This window comes from Vombatus ursinus, unplaced genomic scaffold (assembly GCF_900497805.2).
Source record: "Vombatus ursinus unplaced genomic scaffold, bare-nosed wombat genome assembly UNPS02009824.1, whole genome shotgun sequence".
NCBI lineage: Eukaryota > Metazoa > Chordata > Mammalia > Diprotodontia > Vombatidae > Vombatus > Vombatus ursinus.
In genome coordinates this window covers 9,373,612-9,393,445 of record NW_020949602.1, presented here as the reverse complement: position 1 = coordinate 9,393,445, position 19,834 = coordinate 9,373,612, and the positions used below count along the sequence as shown (strand labels likewise).

At 43.7% G+C, this 19,834-nt stretch overlaps 1 protein-coding gene across 6 annotated transcripts in view; it reads left to right on the top strand.

Moving 5' to 3' along the window:
- KANK4 (KN motif and ankyrin repeat domains 4) overlaps positions 1-19,834 on the top strand; it is a 104,020-nt gene that overhangs the window by 30,723 nt on the left and 53,463 nt on the right. For 3 of the 6 annotated variants that reach the window (XM_027852739.1, XM_027852737.1, XM_027852738.1), the window contains exon 2: positions 353-446. The gene's annotated coding sequence lies outside the window, so the exon portion shown is untranslated. Of the gene's footprint in view, positions 1-352; positions 447-10,013; positions 10,187-19,834 lie in introns of all 6 variants that reach the window. The other 3 variants (XM_027852742.1, XM_027852741.1, XM_027852740.1) reach the window with 2 other exon arrangements.

Genomic DNA, 19,834 nt, shown 5'->3' with positions numbered 1-19,834 from the left:
GGCTCTGGGATGCATCTCATCTGCTGGGCACCCTTCCCCTCCCAGGGTGCTGGGATGCATCTCATCACAGTATAACTTTCACGTGTTCCTCCCCTGCTTATAAATTCATAGCGCATCCAAATCCAGCCCGGCCAGCATCCGTTAAGCTCTTTTCACGTTCGAGGTACTGGGACGATGGACACACAACCACAACACCGGTGTACCCTCAAAGAGCTTCCATTCCATTGGCAGGAGGCACCGTACTCGCGATCTCCAGCATTCTTTACAAAGCGGCTCCAGCTGTCTTCGCCAGCACTCTGTTGGGGCCCTTCCTTTACCTGAATGACTCACCTGCATCTCTTCTCCCATCCAGATCCCACCATCCACAAGGCCCAGCTGGTGGAGTGGAAGCCACGGGACCTGGGGAACCCATTCTGGCTTTGCAGCTACTCTTAGTACCATGGTTGGTGAGTTGCTTGCTTCTCTGAGCCTTAGTTTCTTTCTCTGTAACACGAAGGGGTGGAACTAGATGATTGACAAGATGCCTCCCAGCCCTAAACCCTAGGCAAGTATCCCTTGAATGTGAAGCTTTGCTGGAGTATTCCCACTGATCTCAGCTCTTTGCTGAATCCCTGTTCTACTTCTGGAATCAAGATGGCAGAACTTAACCCCTTGGAGTCATTCGCTTAGTATTTTGTGTGCTGGCATCTTGTCTCCCCAGCTTTGTATTTTTTTCTTCTTATGAACCTGGCAAACATGTAGCTATGAATGTTTCCATGCACAAAGGATGGAAAACAGAAGATTCTATAGGAAATAGTGAATCTCTATTAAGTACAGCTTGTTTTTAAATGAGTAACAGCCATTCCCCAACTGATTGAAACCCACTTTGTTCCCATAGCTGCCATAATGTTCACAACTAGATTTTAAGCTTCTGAGGCGACTCCCCTTCTCACTTTGCAGAGATGTCATTGGCTGATTCTGCTGTCAGTCGGCATCATTTCTGATGGTGATTACATCATCATTGTCTGGCCTGGTTTTGATTGACAGCCCGTCCAACAAGTGACAAGGAGCATTAGAAAGTCAGGAGGATGCTGAATGGATTTTTCCCTCCCCTTCTTTACCCCTCATTCAAAACAAAAAGAATGTCTTGGACTTTTCCAGAAATGCTGGAACAAAGCTAGGCATTACCCAGGCCTTAGACCAAAACAACCTTTAAGTGCCTGAGAGGGAAAACGTCGGTCTAGCCGAGGCCCCACGTGTTCCCATGGCCGTGTTGGTCCGTGACAGAAAGCTTGTGACACACGACAACCCTGGGACGGTAGCTTAAGGAGAAGGATTGCCTAATTTTTCATCCTGGTAGCTCCACCATCTTATATGGTGCCTTGCACATAGGGACAGGGATACAGAAGGTGATTAATAAATACTTGTTCATTAGAAGATCACAGATGTAGAGCAGAGACTTCAGAAGCCATCCATTTCAACCACCTGATATTACGGATGAGGAAACCGAGGCCCAGAGAGGTTAATTAAATTATGTCACACAAAATAAGTAGCAGAGGTAAGATTTAAATCCAGTCAATTAATCAGGCATTTATTAAGGGCTTACTATATTCTGGGCATTGTGCTAAGCCCTGGGGGTACAAGAAAAAGCAAATAAAAAGTGCCTGACCTCAAGGACCTTACTTTTTTTTTTTTAAGAACCTTACATTCTAATGAGGAAGACAGTATTATTTAAATAGGCAAATAATCAATTGACAGGCATTTTTTAGTGCCTACCACTGCCAGGCATTGTGCTATGCACTGGGAATGAGGAGAGGCAAGAAACAGTCCCTGCACTCAAAGAGCTTACTGTCTAATGGCAGAGACAGTATACAAATGACTATATGTGAAGTTATATATATAATATGTAATGTAACAATGTAACATATAATTCATATATTTGTTGTTGTTGAGTCGTTTTCTGTCATGTCTGACTCTCCCTGACCCCATTTGGGGTTTTCCCAGTAAAGATGCTGGAGTGGTTTGCCGTCTCCTTCTCCAGCTCATTTGACAGATGAGGAAACTGAGGCAAACAGGGTGAAGTGACTTGGCCTGACTTACGCAGCTAATAAGTATCTGAGGCCAGATTCCAACTCCAGAAGATGAGTTTTCCTAACTCCAGGCCTGACGCTCCATCCACTGCTCCACCTCACTGCCCTGGCACATAATAGGGGCTTAATAAATGTGTGTTGATGTGAGGCAGAGACCACGGGTATTAAGAGGGACTGAGAAGGTGGTTGAGAAGCCGGTGACTTGTGCCCTAGTTAGGAGAGGTCAGCAAAGAAATACCCAAGGCAGGGTCTGGAGGGTGGCCAGTCCATCCCAATTCCACTCCAGTGTTTGGGGAAGTTGATAGACTGGGGCTGAGACTTTGGTATTTGTACTGATTACCTCCCGGGCAGGCGAGAGTTATTAAGTAAGATGCTGGGACCCTGAGATATCTGGGCTGCCCAGAGACTCGGAGGTCAAAGGAATGAATCAGGTGATGGCAGAGGCAGACTGGGAGTCTGGTCTGAGCCCGTTGACCTCAAGCCATTGGAGCTATGGGAGCCCTGGGAGCTGCCAGCTCCTCGGTGCCAGGGGAGGGTAGAGTCAGCTTTCCTCAGGGCTGGTGACGGGCCACACGCTTGAGGATGATGGCTTCCCCTGAATTCAGCCGCAGTGGAGGCCGAGGGCTCAGAACCTTCAGGAGGTAAGAGAGGGTGAGTTGGGGAACCCTGCGGTCACATCCTGAGATGGAAGAGCAGGGGGCCAACTGGCAGGGGTACCACTTCGAGTTGGCTTTAGTCAGATGCTATTGGGATCTGATGATGTTGAGTGGTATTTGTGGAATCTCAGAGTCTCAGAGTTGGAAGAAACCTCAGAACCCATCTAGTCTGACCCTACGAGAATACAAGCCTGGTGGCTTAGTGGGTAGAGCACTGAACCTGGAGGCTGGAAGACCTGAATTCAGATCCCGCCTCTGAGGCTTCCTTACTGTGTGACCCTGGACAAGTCACTTAACCTCTGTTTGCCTTAGTTTCCTTAACTGTCAAATGGGAATAATAATAGCACTTATCTCCTGTGGTTGTTGCAACGATGAAATGAGAAAATGATTGTGAAGCACTTAGCACAGTGCTTGGCACATAGTAGATACTATATAAATACTCATTTCCTTCCCTCTTCTCCACAATCCATGACAAGTCTCTGCCTAGTCTTTGCTTAAAGATATCTGGTGAAGAAGAATTCACCAACATTGTTCGGCAGAATTGTAGAACCTCAAAATTGAAAAGAACCATTTGGTCAATTCCAAAAACCAATAGTGATCCCCACAAGTGGGCATCCAGTCGATGTTTGAATACGGCTGGTGAGCGGAAACCTCTCGTCCATTGCACACTTGAACTTGTCAGGAAGTATTTCCTGCCTAAATTTCTACCTTTGTAACGGTCACTCTGTGAACTCTGGGGGCAGGCAGAATCTGTCTCTTCCACACCAGAGCCCTTAAGATGTTTAAAGGCAGTCCCCAGGGGCCCCCTAAGTCTGCTCCTCTTAAGTCTAAACCCCCTCAATTCCTTCAGTTGATCTGGTCATCACTGTTTGAAGTTCCCTCACCATCCTGGTTGCCATCCCCTGGACCTTCTGTGGCTTCTGTTCATTCAATGGCCATCCTAAAATGTGGTGCCCAGAGCTGAGCCCAGCAGGCCAGGTGTGGGCTGACCCTGGCAGGTCACAGCAAGACGTCTGTCCACCTTTTCTAGAAATGGGCACTTTTGACCTTATTTTGCACAGTGTCCAGTACAAAGGAGGCATTTGGTGTGTGCTCGTTGACTACCTGAGAGTTTGCAAGACAGCCTAGACTTGTCAGCTTTTTGGGTTGCCATGTCCCTCTGTTTACACGTGAATACTCAGACCCTCAGATCTTTATCAGGCTGACCGCCTCTCTAGGTACAACTCCTCCATCCTGTCCTTGTGAAGTTGGTTGTCTAAGCCCAAGTGAAGAATATCACGCTGAAAGATTAATCAGGAGAGTAGGTTTGGGAGACAGAAGTAAGGGGGACAGCCAGCCAGAGGCTAATTACAGACTGACAGGAATCTTTTGAATTGAATGCCTCTTGGCAGGTGGTAAGGATGGGGTGGTCCTGCAGCTGTAGCCTCTTTAAGGGGCTTGACAGTTACGCAGTCACTCAACAGATATAATAATTTGGTTTTGATTTAATTGTAGCCAAGGGTGACAGTTCCCAAAGATGGAAAGTTTGGGTGAGCTTGTCACGTGTGTGTGTGTGTGTGTGTGTGTGTGTGTGGTGCATGTATACTTTTTGCCTGTCAAAGAAAATGAAGGAACTGGCATAACTATAAAGTCTTAAACTTTTTTATTTTTATTTTTTCAATTTTTTATTAGTTAATTTATTTTTAGTTTTAAATATTCTCTTTTATAAGATTTTGAGTTCTAAATTTTCCCCCCTCCCCCAGTTGGCATGCAGTTTGATATAGGCTATACATGTATGATCACATTAAACATATTTCCACATTAGTCATGTTGTGAAAGAAGAATCAGAACAAAAGGGAAAAACCACGAGAAAGAAAAAAACAAAATAAAAAGAGCAAATAGTATGCTTCCATCTGCATTCAGACTCCATAGTTCTTTATCTGGATGTGGATAGCGTTTTCCATCATGAGTCTTTTTGTCTTAGATTCTTGCATTGCTGAGAAGAGCTAAGTCTATCAAAGTTGGTCATTGCACAATGTTGCTGTTACCATGTACAATGTTCTCCTGTTTAAATTTTTTTTAATTTTTTATGAATTTATTTTGATTTATCAACAATCACTTCCATAAGCTTTTGAGTTTTAAATTTTTCTCCCCCTCCCTCCCTAAGACGGCGTGCTGTCTGATATAGGCTGTACATATATATTCTTATTAAACATATTTTCACATTAGTCATGTTGTAAGAAAGAATTAGAACCAATAAAAGGAACCACAAGAAAGAGGAAACAAAACAAAACAGAAGGAAAAAAAAGAGCAAATAGTATGCTTCGATCTGCATTCAAACTCCATAGTTCTTTCTTTGAATGTGGATAGCATTTTCCATCATGAGACTTTTGGAGATGTCTTAGATCCTTGCATTGCTGAGAAGGGTTAAGTCTATCAAAGTTAGTCATCGTACAACATGACTGTTACTGTGTATGATGTTCTCCTGGTTCTGCTCACTTCACTCAGCATCAATCCATACAAGTCTTTCCACGTTTTTCTGAAATCTGCCTGCTCATCATTTCTTATAGCGCAATAGTATTCCATTACATTCATATAACACAACTTGTTCAGCCATTCCCCAATCGATGGGCATCCCCTCAATTTCCAATTCTTTGCCACCACAAAAAGAGCTGCTATAGATATTTTTGTACATGTGGGTCCTTTTCCCATTTGTATGATCTCTTTGGGAAACTGCCCTAGAAGTGCTATTGCTGGGTCAAAGGGTATGCACATTTTTATAGTCCTTTGGGCATAGTTTCAAATTGCTTTCCAAAATGGTTGGATCATTTCACAACTCCACCAATAATGCATTAGAGTTCCAATTTCCCACATCTTCTCCAACATTTATCATTTTTCTGTTTTGTCACGTTGGCCAATCTGATAGGTGTGATGTGGTACCTCAGAGTTGTTTTGATTTGCATTTCTCTAATCAATAGTTATTTAGAGCATTTTTTCATATGAGTATAGATGACTTTAATTTCTTCATCTGAGAAACTGCCTGTTCATATCCTTTGACCATTTATCAATTGGGGAATTAAGCTTTTTTTTAAGAATCTGTTTCAAGTTCAGGATGGGGGAGGCATGCTTAGAATTTGTCCAGAAAAGATCTTGGAATTTTAGTGCACTGCAAAGTTAACAGGAGTCAGCTGTGGGGTGGGGCAATGAAAAAAAAAACCCTAACTCCATCATGGGCTGCTTTAAGAGGAGCACAACTTCTAGGAATAAGGAGGTAATGGTGACTCCATATTGTGTTCAGTTCTGGGCATCACAGCTTAAGAATTGATAAGCTAGAGAGAATCTGTAATCAGTATGTGAAGGGCTTTGAGTCTGGGAAGATATGTGTGAGTGTGTGTGTGTGTGTGTGTGTGTGTGTGTGTATGTGCATGTATATGTGTGCATGCTGCTGGACTTTATCTTCCAATTAGAGGCAACCTCAAGTAGAAGAGGCCACCTCGGAATGTTGGTACATTTCTCTTTATTTGGAGATTCCCCAACTTCTGTCCTTGTGCAGTTGAATCTGAATGCTGAACGGCACTCATGGCCCTTGTTGACTTTCTTCTTGTTCGTTTGCATCCATAATCCTAACCTGATGAATTCCTTTTGAATATTGATTCTTTCAGCCAACACCTTGGCCCAGCTTTGGGTCATGCTTGCATGTCAATGACATCTTCATTCAAGCTGTTCATTTCCATGTTGGAAAGAATATGGCTAAAGACAAAGCCTTCTGGAATAGCATGAAAGATCCCCCTCAGTCAGTTCAGTTCACTCTGCACCTAAGTTCTCTGGAGGTAGAGCCAGAGTACCTAGGTTCAAATCAGCGCTGTGACACTGTGTGATCTCGAGCAGGAGTCATGACTCAGTTTCCTCAACTGTAAAATGGTTTTGGATTAGATGACTGTTATGAACCAAGTTTCTTTCTTTAAAAAAAAAGTTTTAACATTTTATTTTTTTCCGATTATATATAAAAAAATTTTTTACTCTTCATTTTTCACAATTCTGAGTTCCAAATTCTCTCCCACTCTCCTTCTCCTCCCCTGTCATTGAGAAGGCAAGCAATTTGATAAAGGTTATACATGTGCAGTCATGCAAAACATATTTCCCTATTAGTCATGTTGTGAAAGAAAACAGAGACTGGAAAAAAACAGTATGCTTTGATCTGCATTCAGATTCTATCAATTTTTTCTCTAGAGGAGGATAGATAGCATTTTTCATCTTACATCCTTCAGAATTGTCTTGGATCTTTATATTGCTGAGAATAGCTAAGTTATTCACAGTTGATCATTGTACAATATCACTGTTACTGGGTACAGTGTTCTCCTGGTTCTGCTCACTTGACTCTGTATCAGTTCATCTAAGTCTTTCCAGGTTTTTCTGAAAGCATCCTGCTCATCATTTCTTATAGCACAGTAGTATTCCATTACATTCATATACCACAACTTGTTCAGTCATTCCCCAATTGATGGGCATCCCCTCAGTTTCCAATTCTTGGCCACCACAAAAAGAGCTGCTGTAAATATTTTTGTAAAACAGGTCCTTTCCACTTTTTTGGATATCTTTGGGATACAGACCTAGCAGTGGCATTGCTGGATCAAAGGGTATGCATAGATTTATAGCCTTTGAGCATAGTTCCAAATTGCTCTCCAGAATGATTGGAACAGTTCAAAACCTACCAACAATGCATTAGTGTGCCCATGTTCCTATATCCTTTCCAACATTTGTCATTTTCCTTTTCTGTCGTATTAGACAATCTGATCGGTGTCAGGTGGTGCCTCAGAGTTGTTCTAATTTTCATTTCTCTAATCAATAGTGATTTAGAGCAGTTTTCATGTAACTGTAGATAGCTTTGATTACTTTGTCTCAAAATTGCCAGTTCATATCCTTTGACCCTTTATCAATTGGGGAATGACTTGTATTCTTATAAATTTGACTCAGCTGTCTTTATATTTGAGAAATGAGGCCTTTGTCAGAGAAAGACTAAGTTTCTTTCTAATTCTACACATTGGCAAGTTATTGACAAGCTTTTCACATGTTTCCTCTGTTAGAATGTAAGCTCCTTGAGAGCAAGGACTGTTTTTTTCCCTTCTTTCTGCCTCCAGTCTTTAGCATGGTGCCCGGACCATTGTAAGTGCTTAATAATAATAATAATCATAATTATAAAAATAACAGCTAAGATTTATATAGTGCTTACCATGTGCCAAGGATTGTGCCCAGCAACTTTACAATTATTATCTCATTTGTGATCCCAATATGACATGAATGTTATGTGTGCCAGGCAGTAGGGATAGAAAGACAGAAAGGAAACAGTCCCTGCCCTCCAGGAGCTTACATTCTGCTGGAGAATTGAACATGTGCACAGAAAAGGAAATACAAAGCAATACAGAGGGCACTAACCAGTGGCGATCAGGAAGGGCCACTTGTAGGAGGGGGCACCCAAGTTGGGTTTGGAAGGAAGGAAGCCAGGGATTCTTGCAAAAGTAGGAGAGAAGGGAGGGCATTCCACACTTCACTCAGTACATTAATCAACATTTTTAAGCTATGATTGCTCAACCCTCTTAAATGCCTGTACCATCCCCCCACATTTCCCCATATTGTTTGGGAGAATGTCATCAGATGCCTTGCTGAAATCCAGACACTTTCTGAATCTCCCAGTCTGGTAACTGTATCAGGCAAGGCTCCTACTGGTCTCTGCTCACCCTTGTAAATCCTTACAAATTATCTTTTGAAAAATTTACTCTTGAATTTTGCTAGGGATTGATGTCAAGCGTGCCTCCCTGTAGTTTCTAGAAATGACCTTTCCCCCATTTTTGAAAACTGGGGCAATACTTGCCCATCGCCCATCTTGGGCTGTCTCTTCTATTCTTCATCATTCTTTAAAGATTACCGACGGCCTGTTCCATAATCATTTTGGCAGATGTAATATGTCTGGGTCTGGGGATTTAAGCTCCTTGAAAAGAGCTTGTTCTTCCTATCTTCTCTCCAATCTCAGGCTTTGTTGCTGTGTTTACCCAGATCTTTTCAATTTGGAGATCATTTTCCTTGATAGAAAAGATGAATTAAAATAGCGAGAAAATAGCCTTGCCTTCCCTGCGCTATCTGCTCAAATTATATGGTCTGCCCCAAGTAGCAAGTCTCTTCTGTTTGCACCATTATTTTGGCCTGGGGAGCCATCAGGGGAAATTCGGGCATAATGTGTGTAGAACAGCCTGGACTCCTTGTAAGGTTGAACACAGATTTCCAATTCTTCCAACATCATTCCTCTGAGGCAAGGGAGGGAGTCAAGGTGGGAGCTGGAAGGTAGCAGCTGCTGCCAATGGTCCTGATGAGGGCACCAGCTTCTTTCCCGTTCTGTGGCTGTCCGTAGGCAGCATATAAAAGCAGAGAAAGCTCCCAGAACTGGGCTGGTCTTTTTTTATCTAGAGCTTGTGCTGTGGCTCTAAAACCGATTGTGCCAGATAAAGAAAAAGCAAGAGAAATAGGTGAGACGTTACCATCTCAGAGCATGTGGCTGTATGCATGCTGGTTGGGTGAGTGGCTTTGCCTGGGTGGCTAGGAAAAGTTATGTACTTTGGGCTGTGCTGTGAGCTGCTTGGAGTTCTCAGCGCAGGCCACACCAAAATTCTGAGCAGCAATGACTATACGGCTGCTGTTTCTTTTACAAACTGCCGCTTCCTTCCTTGTTTTCTCAGATGTGCCCAGGCCAGAGGTCAAGGCACTTTGGCAGTAAATGGTTGTGGGACCTTGACAGGTGGCCTGCATTTTGACAAGAAGGGACTTATATTTGCTGCATTACCATAAGGCAGCAGGAGTATATGCTCGGCATAAACTAATTCTGTCCGCTCCTTCCCTATGTTAGTGAATGATAGAGCAAAGAAATTAGCTAAATACACCCCCCCCCAGCATCCTGCTTTTCTGTTTGTCCTTCTAACGGAAATGCTGTCAGAATGTTAGCTCTGCAACAGACATTTTTAGGAGAATTGATATCTGCGTAACATTACCCCTGCTACCGGATGAAATGGCGATTAAATACCTAAAGACTCCTTGGAAGTTTCAACGATTATTTGGAAAGTAATTGTGTTTTATTGATGAAATCATTTTCAGTTAATTAGAAAGTAGCTCAATTTTTAAAAAGTTAATTCTTTGGCAAAAAAAAAATTGATCCTGTTTGTGTACCTATTAAGTTATCCCTAAATGTTGTTTTAATAATCATCTGATGTTTAATGAAATGCCTGATGATGGAATTTCATTTTTTTTTTGGGTGGTGCACTAGAATTTAACGATCTGAAGAAGAAGGTTGGACTCCTTTTAGTGGTAAATCTTGGTGCATGGTTCCTAATCTCCCTCAAAGGCCGTACTGATAACTCACAGCAGACATTCTGCTCACTTGAACTGGAAAAGAGCCATTGAAAAGCAAGTCACTGATGTGAATTTTAACACCTTCAGGTATGCTGTTCTTTCCACCTGTTCTTTCCATCCTTTAGAAACCCGTTTTCCTCCTGTAATTCAATTGATCGATCAATAAGCATTTCTTAAGGGCCTACGGTGGGCCAGATGCTGCCCAATACATTCAAAATGAATACAAGGTTGTTCTGGGAAGCTGATGAAGGAATCAGGGAAGGCTTCAGGGAGGAGATGGCATTTGAGCAGGGATGCAGAGAGGAGAAGTGAAAGCATTTCAGCCATAGGGAACTGTGCATGGAGACGGGGTATCTGTGTATGGAGAATACCGATGGAGCCAGGATGGCTGAGCCATTGAGTTCGTGGAAGGGACAGATGAATGTAAAGGCTGGCAAACAGAAAGAGGCCAGTAGTGAAGGACTTTAGATAAAGATGCGGCCTTTAGCTGCAGCTTTTTTGTTGGTTTATTTGTTCTTTCCATTTTCGTTGAGTTGCTAGTTTTCTTAGCTCTGCTTTCTTCACTTTGCTTCAATTACGCAAGTCTCTGAATTCTTTCTTGTCCTTGTCTCATACAGCACAGTAACATTCCATTACATCCATGGGCCACCATCTGTTAGCCTTCTCCCAAGCAATGGGCATCATTTTGTTTGTAGCTAAAAGAAACACCGCTCTAAATATTTTTTTAATAAATTTTTAATTTTTTTATTTTTAACATGTGTTTTTAAAGCTTTGGGTTACAAATTTTCTCCCTTCCTCCCTCCCCACCCACCCTCATTGAAAAGGCAAGCATCTCGGTACAGGTTATAGATGTGTAGTCATGCAAAACACTTCCATAGTAGTCCTGTTGTGAAAAACTAAGTATATTTCCCTTCATCCTATCCTACCCCCCATTTATTCTACTCTCTCTTTTGACCCTGTCCCTCCTCACAAGGGTTTGCTTCTGATTATCCCCTCCCCCAATCTGTCCTCCTCTCTATCATCCCCCTACTCTCTTGTCCCCTTCCCCCCTTATTTTCCTGTAGGGTAAGATAGATTTCCATACCCAATTGACTGTGTATGTTATTCCCTCCTTAAGCCAAATCCTATGAGAATAATATTCACTCATTCCCTCTCACCTTCCCCCATTTCCCCTCCACTGTAAAAACCTTTCCTTGTCTGTTTCCTGTGAGATATTTTACCCCATTCTACTTCTCCCTTTCTCCTTCTCCCAGTATAATCCTCTCTCACCCCTTAATTTTATTTTCCAGATGTCACCCCTTCATCTTCAACTCACCCTGTGCCTGCTATCTATCTATCTATACAAACATGTAATTTTTCCCTCCCACTACCCTAATACTGACAAAGGACTCATGAGTTACAATTATCATCTTTCCCTGCAGGAACGTAAACAGTTCAACCTTAATAAGTCTCTTATGATTTCTCTTTCCTGTTTATCCCTTCCATGTTTCACTTGAGTCTTGTGTTTGAAGGTCAAATTTTATATTCAGCTCTGGTCTTTTCCACAGGAATGCTTGAAAGTCCCCTATTTCATTGAATGACCATTTTTTACGCTGAAGGATTATACTCAGTTTTGCTGGGTAGGTGATTCTAGGTTGTAATCCTAACTCCTTTGCCCTCCAGAATATCGTACTCCATGCCCTCCGGACCCTTAATGTAGAAGCTGCTAAATCTTGTGTTATCCTGATTGTGTTTCCACAGTACTTGAATTGTTTCCTTCTGGCTGCTTGCAATATCTTCTCCTTGACCTGGGAATTCTGGAATTTGGCTACAACATTCTTAGGAGTTTTTCTTTGTGGATCCCTTTCGGAAGGTGATAGGTGGATTCTTTCAATTTCTATTTTGCCCTCTGGTTCTAAAATATCAGGGCAGTTTTCCTTGATAATTTCTTGAAAGATGCTGTCCAGGCTCTTTTTTTGATCATGGCTTTCAGATAGTCCAATAATTTTTGAGTTCTCTCTCCTGGATCTATTTTCCAGGTCAGTTGTTTTTCCAATGAGATATTTCACATTCTCTTCTATTTTTTCATTCCTGTGGATTAGTGTTACAGTGCCTTGATTTCTCAAATTGTCCCTAGTTTCCAATTTCTCCATTCTAATTTTTAAGGAAGTATTTTCTTCAGTAAGATTTTGGACTTCCTTTTCCATTTGGCCAATTTTGCTTTTTAGGGCATTCTTCTCCTCATTGGCATTTTTGGACCTCTTTTGCCATTTGGGTTAGGCTATTTTTAAAGGTGTTATTTTCTTCAGTATTTTTTTGGGTCTCCTTTAGCATCACTCTCAGTTTTTCCTCTACTGCTCTTACTTGCTTCTCAAAATCCTTTTTGAGCTCTTTCATTGCCTGGGACCAATTCATATTTTTCTTGGAGGCTTTGGATGTAGGAGCTTTGGCTTTGTTGTCTCCTTCTGGTTGTATGTTTTGATCTTCTTTGTCATCAAAGTAAGATAATATTGTCTGACTCTTTTTGCGCTGCTTGCTCATGATCTCGGCCAGTTACTTGAGTTATAAACTCTTAATTAAGGTAGGGATCTGTTTCCAGTGTGGAGAATGTACTGTCCCAAGCTTCAGGGGTTTTGTGCAGCTGTTTTCAGAGATACTTCTAGGGACCTGTAAATTTTCAGTTCTTCCAAGGTGCTATGATCAAGGGCGAGGTGTTTACTCCTTTCCTGGCCTGTTTTCTGGTCTATGAGTGACCGCAAGCACTCTTTTCTGTCTTGGAACTGTAAGAAGGGTTTCCTCTCCACAGCCACTATAAGCTCCACCATACCAGCGCTCCTCCTTGCCCCAGAACTGCCACCCAGAACTGTGACCCAGATCCAAGCATGGGCAAAGCAAGAGAATCCTGCCACAGCTGCCCGCAATTCAGTCCTCTGAGGCCTGCTCCAGGGTCACTGTGGCCTACGTGCCCACGCCAAACTACGCTCCTCCCCCCCCCCCCCCAGTGCAATATACCTTTCTGATCAACCATGCAGGCTGTCTTTGGCTGGCAATTTGTTTTACTTTGTCTTTCTGTGGGTTCTGCTGCTTTAGAATTTGTTTAGAGCCATTTTTTTATAGGTATTTGGAGGAGTTTGGGGGAGAGCTCAAGCAAGTCATTGCTTTTACTCCGCCATCTTGGCTCCACGCCCTGCTCTAAATATTGTAGTATATCTGGTTCCTTCCTTGTGACCTTTGATCTCCTTGGGGTATCTCTATGGCAGTGAACTCTTGTAGTCACAGGCTATGGGCACAGTCACGACTTCCTTCTCATCATTCCATTTTAGTTTTCCAGAATGTCCTTACCAGTTCCCAGCTTCAGCAACAGTCCATCCATAGTCCTGGCTTTCTACAGGGCTGGTTCATTTGAAACTTTGTGGGAATTCCCAATCTGGGGTCTCTGAACTCTTTAAATAATATTTTGATAACTCTATTTCAATAGAATCGATTTCCCTTGTAATCTTATGTATTTTGCTCTATGCATTTCAAAACCTTCTTAGAAGAGGGCCATGACACAAGAAAGGCTGAGAACCCTCATTTTAAAGAGAGCTTTGTGTGAATCCAATAGCTTGGACGCTGGGGTTTGTAGTCATTTTCATTCCCTGAGTGCCTGGAGACAGTGCGGGGCAGTGAGCGGGAAGAACACTCGGCCTAGAGGTCAAACACCCTCGCTTGAATCTTTCTCTCCTGTGTAGTAACTAGCTGGGTAACTTTAGGCCAGTCATTAGCCCCTCTGCGCCTCAGTTTCCACGGTAGAATGAAAGACTGGATTAGATCAGTCCCTTCCAGCTTGGAATCCTCCTTATTCTGAGAAACTTAGCAGAGTATTTCAAACTTTGTTGTCTTCTGGGACTGTGCGCAACCTGATGTCTCTACTTGCCGCGATAACAACAAAAAGAGAAAGCCTGTTGTCCATCTTACTGGTAGGGATAGCCCTACATGGGGCTGGTGGATCTTCATCTTCATCTTTGTCTTTGTTGAATGTTTGTGTATGCATGTATGCATGCATACATGTATGTATGTATGTGTGTATACACATATACACACATGTACATGCATATACATGTGTGTATTATATTTGTTCTTACATTGCAATATTTGCGACATACTGGAAACTTGATACATATGACTAATTGTATGTATTACTAATTTATATACATATATATACACACATATCTCTGTCTCTGCCTTTATCTCTGGGGGTTCAGGGAGCAACAGCGCCTCTGGCGTGGGGAGACTTTGTCAGGGCTGCTCACCCGTGTTTGGTGTCCACCCTCACCCAACTCTCACCAGTGCCTCCAAGAAACTGTAGCGTGGGCCGTGGCCACACGCTGGTAAAACCATCTTGGCAGACAGGCTAAACCAGGCTGAGGGTAACCGATGGGCCTCAAACCCATTGGTGAGTTAGCAGGATGCCTACCCCAAGTACATGAAGACTTCTTCAGTGGCTGAAGCAAGGCGATGTGCAGTGCTCAGGGCTTGGTCAGACATCAAAGACACCAAGGTCATCCACTGCATCCCGGGCCATTGCCCACTATCTTGACTTTGGTCCTGCCGTTGGACTTTGATGACTCTGGAAGAAAGAGTGAGACTAAGGACTTTGTGCGGCTCCGCCCACTTCACTCCAGTTCACGCGAGCCAGTACATCACCCATGACGTCATTGGTTCTCTTAGAAAATGAAAGACGGACCACAACAACCTTTATCTCTATCTCTATATTTACGCTGAGGACTAGTGAGAAATAAGGATTACTAGGTGACCGGTTTGTGCATGGCCTAGTACCTGAGCTGGGTAGAGTCTGGACTTTTCTCCTCTGGTGAACAGGCAGTCATTGATGGTTTCTGAGCGGGAGAGTAACACAACTTTCTGACTTTATAGGGACAGCGCTGCTTATCTCCTCCAGGCATACATCTCATTCTGTCTTCTGCCTCATTATCTGTGCCCTCCTGTTGAACATAGGGACTTCCCTTGGTTCTGTAAGTTTAGGGAGATATAGAGGTGGGAGTTCTTAGCTGGGGCCCGTGAACCCTCCATTGGGTCTGTGAACTTGTATAGGAAAAAGAATTACATCTTAATTGTTTTTTAAAAAAATAGTTATACTTTATTTTAATGTTGATTTTTTTAAACATTTGAGTTCTAAATTCTCACTCCCTCCCCACCTCCCCCACCCATTGAGAAAGCAAGCAATATGACATCAATTATACTGTGAAGTCATGCAAAACATATCACATCTTTATTTTCACTAATTTTTGGTTTCCTTCGTAATGCTGTGTATTTATTTTATGTGTTTTAAAACATGGCTCTGAGAAGGGGTCCATAGGCTTTACCAGTTTGCCAGAACAACAAAAAAGATAAAAAACCCTCTTGGTATAGTGGAAAGAGTTTAAGAGAGCATTAGAAGGATATGGGTTCAAATCTCACCTTTGATACTTACTAGCTATGTAACCCTGGGCAAGTCACTTAACTGATCCGTGCCTCAGTTTCTTCATCTGTAAAATGGAGATAATGATCCCACCTACCTCACAGGGTGGTTGTAAAGATCCAGGGAGATGATGGACTTTTATTGTGCTAGTAAACGGTAGCTATTTTTATTGTCTCCAGCTTTCAGCGTCTTAACACCATCAAAAGCGACTTCCTCATTAAATATGGAGGACAATAGGATATTAGATCCTGAAAGGTGTTTTAGAGAATCTCGTGCATCCCGTAGTCTAACAGACTAGAAAGCTGGGACCCAGGGAGGCTGCCACGCCTCACGTCATCGAGCTGCCCCATGAGGTGCTGAGCCTCGATGGGAGCGTTTTCCCCCTGAAGCTCCCCTCCCTTTGGCAACTTTGCTGGCCTCTCAGCTGGGCTCATATTTCTGCACCAATATTTTATATTCCAATGGTTTTTGCAGCCTTTCTTTATCTGGCCTTGACTGGGTCCCACGTAGATAATAATAGCTTCAGTATTAATTTTTACTCTCACATTAGAGTATTTGTGGTGTAATGCCCCGATGTCACAAGGCCTGGGTTTGGGGCTCGGGCCCAAGGCTCGCAGGCTGGGTTACCTTTGGCAAGGCGGTCCTCAATGGGGTAGCAATGCATCCCCTACCTGGCTCCCTGAGCTGTGAAGCTCTGGTGAGATCATTATAGACGGCTCTATTTGGAATAGAGGGGAGAGGAGAGGCTGCTTTGGAGTCAGGAAGACCTGGGATCAAGGCCCCCCTTTGACCTATACCGGCTGTCAGGCAGTCAGTCGATAAACATTTATTAAATGCCTACTACGTGCCGATCACTGTTCTGAAAGAAAGGCAAAAGCATTCCCTGCGCTCCAGAAGCTTGCAGTCTAATGGGGAGATAGTGTGTGTGCAGACAGACTGTCGATAGCATTCATTGCATTGAGGAGGAGTCAGGAAAGGCTTTGGGTAGAAGGTGAGATTTTAGCTGGGACATTTGGGAGTGCAACGACCCTGGGCAAATCGCTTGACCACCCAGTGTCCCAGGCAGCTCCGAAGACTTTAAGTGGTTCTAGAACAACTGCATTGGTAGAGGGAGAGTTCTCCCTGGGAGTTCCCTATCCTAATGAAATCAGCTATGTTGTCTAGGGGGGAAAAGGGCAGAAGGAGGTAGAAAGGATGTTGGCAAAGTCGTTGGGAGTGCTGGGTCTGAAAGCAGGAAGGCATGGGTTCTGGCAAGTGACTCCATTGATCTGTGCCTCAGTTTCCTCATCTGTGAAATGGGGATAATAGTAACACCTACCTCCCAGGGATATTGTGAGGATAAAGTGAGATCATTTCTAAAGCACTTTGCAAACCTTAAAGTGGCATTTAAATGCTAGTTATTATTAAAGCCCCTTCCTGCTTTAACATGCTACGTTCTTGGGCCCTTCCTGCCTCCCTCCCCCTCCTGCCCAAGCTCTGAAATCTTCTCAGGTCCCTCCCTGATGTTCTAGGTCCTAAGGACTAGGACCCAGCTGGGGCATTCCACGTTCTGAGGTCTCTCCGGGCCTGACCTTCTCTGTTCTAGAGACCCTCCCAGCTGTGACACTCTGAGGTTCGCAGCTAGCACGGGACCAAGGTTGATTGACTGTTAATACGTGGGTTCCTTGGGGAGGAAGATGCCTTTTCTGAGCTAGCAGACTCAGTTCTGAGCTAATCGGCTGCTAATGCCTCCTCCTCACCGTGCAGGTGTTCCCTTCTGTGCCCAATAAATTAACTTTCCACCTGGAAAACCTCTAGCTGTCATTAATTTTTAAAAGCACAAAATGCTCTCATTGCTCTGCATTTCCCAGCCTCCATGGGCCAAAGGCTTGATTTCTTCATGGGTTTTTTCCCAGCCTGCGTTCACCTACCATATAAATGGTCAACATTATTAAATGGAATTTTCCCGAACTTGACAGGCTTTAGATAAATATTATTACAAAGCATTCAGTGTAAATGTTGGGTTGTCCATTTCTGATGGCTGTTGTGCTTTAGAAGGTGGGGAGGGGACTTGTCAGAAATGGTTTCAAAAATAGAAGGCAATTCTCTATCTGATGGAGGGGGCTGGCCTGTCTAAAAGCTGCAGGGTGCCTTTCATCAGTCCAGCAAGAGACATTATGCACCTACTATGTGCCAGGCACTCTGCTAAGTGTTGGGGGTCCAGTGAAAGGCAAAAGATAGTCCCTGCTTCTTGGCTAGGTGGGTGATAATCGACAGAGGGAGGGCACTGGAATTCAAGGGGAATGGGGAAAGGCTTCCTGAGTCAAGATGAGGAGGGAAAGCATTCTTGGGTTGAGGTACAGCCAGTGCCAATACCCGGAGTCGGGAGTCACCGAGTGAGTAGTCTGTGAGGGGCCAGAAGGATCCTTTCTTATAGTAGCCCAATGTAAGAATGTGACAATTTCTTAATATTCCTTTTTGGCATAATTTAGTTACTTACTTGGGAGGAGAATGAATGAATGAATGAATGAATGAACGAATGAATTGTAAAGGGTGCTGTGTTTGGTGCTAGAGGGTCTGGGTTCGAATCCTGGCTTAATATCTCCAGGTTTCTGTCTCATCTGTAAAATGGAAAAATTGGATCCAAGCCCCTCCCCCCAGCCCCCATCTCCTCCTGTGGAAGTCAGGGGACTAAGGGCCCCCAGGCAGCGGGGAGGGAAGGGGAAAGGGGGGGCTTTCTCACAAGTAACCTGAACTCGCCTCCATCTTTTTTTCGGATGTTGTTTATCCCAGACGCGTCCTTGACCCCCATAGTTTGCTCATCAGCCCTGGGGACGGTCTCCCTCCTGGAAGGCGGCACCTGACAGATCTGCAGAATGTTTTCCCCTCCTCCCTCCTGCTTCAGTAGAATTCAGGTGGAAATGACCACGACGGTCAGGGATATTCCTAGAGAGTTTTGATTTGTTGCTTTGTTTTGGGCACACTTGAACTTCGGCGAGCCCACCCAGTTTCTTGGGTAATCTCACAGACCTCCTGGGTAGCTGACCTTCCCTGTAACTCAGTAAAAGCCTATGGGAGTTCAGTAACAGAAATCTGTGTGTTCTGCGGTTCCTTCTTCCTCTCTTTCTCCTTCTCTCTTGGATGGACTGGTGGCTTTCTTTTTTTCCAGCATGATATATTGACCCACAACAAGCATTTATTAAACCCCTATGATATCAGGCACTAGGGGCTAAGGGCTGGGGTACAAAGACTGAAAGAATTTACATTCTGTTGGGGAGGATCAGCATGTAGACAGACATACCCAGAATATACCTAAACTAAATGCAAAGAGATATTTGCTTTGATAGTGGGACCCCTAACAATGGGCGAAGGCGGATCAGAAAAAGCGTGATAGAGGAGGGTGGTGCTTGAGCTGAGCCTTGAAAGAATCAAGGTGACGAGGGAGGGCATTTTAGACATGGGGCACAGCCTATGCAAAGACCCTGAGGTGGGACAACAAGTTTGGCTGGAATATAGAGTGTGGAAAGTGTAGTCATGTGCAATAAGCTTATAAAGAGAAAGGAATTCTTCCCCATATATGTCTGGGGTAAATATAGTTCAAAAGTAAAATAAAATCCAGACTCCTTAGCCCAACATTCAAGGCCTTCTGACTCATACCTTTCCAGATTGATTCTATCCTTCTTCCCAGAGCGTGCTCTCTATTCCAGCTGGACTGGCCTACCCATCCATCATCCTAGCTTTTCTATTTTCTGCCTTTGTGATCTTGGGCAAGTCCTTCTCTGAGTCTGTTTCTTCAGCTGTAAAATGAGGAAGTTGGGCCAGAAAGCCTCTGATATCTCTTCTAGCTCTAAAATTCTGATCTCGTGTTCTTCCATCCAACAATTCAACAAGCACTTATCGAGTGCCTATAGTATGCCAAGGACTGTTTTAGTTGCAAATACAAGAAGGAAGCCTGCCTTCAAGGAGATTGCATTCAGCTGAGGAGAAACAGCAGGTGCCAAGATGTAGAAACAGGGCGTGATAATTGGGTCATTCTGAAAGGCCTTGGGGTGGGGTAGGAAGCTGAACTAAGGCTTGATGGCAATGAGGAAAGAATGAGAGGGAGAGGTGAGCGGGGAGAGCGTCCCAGGTGTGGAGGAGAGTGATGTAAGGTCTGTCCTAGTTCTAAAAGTCTGTGTCCTAAGGAAACGCCCATCTCTGACAATCTGTGTCCTAAGCTCTCTCCCAGATGTGACATTCTGTGTTCTAAGGTCACTCTCAACTTAGACATCCGATGTTCTAAGGTCCATTCAAGATCTGACATTCTCTGTTCTAAGGAC